The sequence below is a fragment of the Cotesia glomerata genome, linkage group LG2 (genome assembly GCF_020080835.1).
Source record: "Cotesia glomerata isolate CgM1 linkage group LG2, MPM_Cglom_v2.3, whole genome shotgun sequence".
Taxonomy (NCBI): domain Eukaryota; kingdom Metazoa; phylum Arthropoda; class Insecta; order Hymenoptera; family Braconidae; genus Cotesia; species Cotesia glomerata.
This window is the reverse complement of record NC_058159.1, coordinates 28,782,782-28,783,970: the sequence shown is the minus strand read 5'-3', so window position 1 is coordinate 28,783,970 and position 1,189 is coordinate 28,782,782.

Below are 1,189 nucleotides of genomic sequence, written 5' to 3'. Positions count from 1 at the left end.
TAAAAAAAAAAAAAATATTGTGTGATGTAATTAAATATTAAGATTCGTCCGTTTTTATCAACTAATCGATGTACAACCGTGGAGATAGTACGATTTATTTATAAAAAAATAGTAAATTTTTATTATTAACCCGTCAGCACTTATGTTATGAGCATTTTGCTCACGCAATAACATCCGATTTATAGAGCGACGCTGTAATGCGAGTGAGACACTACACGGAAAGAACAAGATGATACTGGATATCATACCAGATTATACTCAGTGATATCTGTGGTGAAAAAAAATTTTAGATAGTAGCTACAAAAATCTAAATTATAATGCGTGATATCTGGATTATACTCATTATAATATGGATTACAATGAGTATAATCTAGATTATACTCATTGTAAACTGAGAAAAAAAATACTGCTCAATTAACAATTTCTTGGCTCAAGAAACTCGCTGACGATCAAATATTCTATTATTATTAATTATTAATTTCTGAAGAGAAGAACATCAATATTTATCTTTGGATAATAGATAAACAAAAGAATAGCTTTAGTTAAATTAAGTAAAAATTATTTCAATTAATTTAACAATTTCTTGAGCTAAGAATATATATTCTTGAAAATTTTCAAGAACATAAATTCTTGTATCAAGAAAATTTTCTTAATAAAAATATTTTTTTTTCGCAGTGTTATCTGGATTATACTCATTATAATCCGGATTATACTCATTGTAATCTGGATTATACTCATTGTAATCTGGATTATACTCATTGTAATCTGGATTATACTAGCTACTATCTGAAATTTTTTTTTCCCCGTATAATCTGGGATGATATCTAGTGCCATCTTGTTTTTTCCGTGTAAAATTCATGAGTTCTGACAGGTTAATAATATTATTACATGTAAATATTTATATATTACTAATATAACTATTGCATATATATTTTAAATGTTAAAGTTTTGAATTCGTTAATTATAAAAAAATTATTAGAGAGCAAGGCACTGCGTACTAACGCGAAATACTGTACTTGTATTTAATGCAATTCTCTATTGACTAGTCTGAAGAATAATCTGAATATTAAAAGTCGAAATTATTAATTTTATTATTTTATTATTATTATAATTATCCAAAGTATGAGTATGTATAGTAATTTATAAATGATCGTAATTTAACTAATCAACTTTTTACACGTTAAGAAAG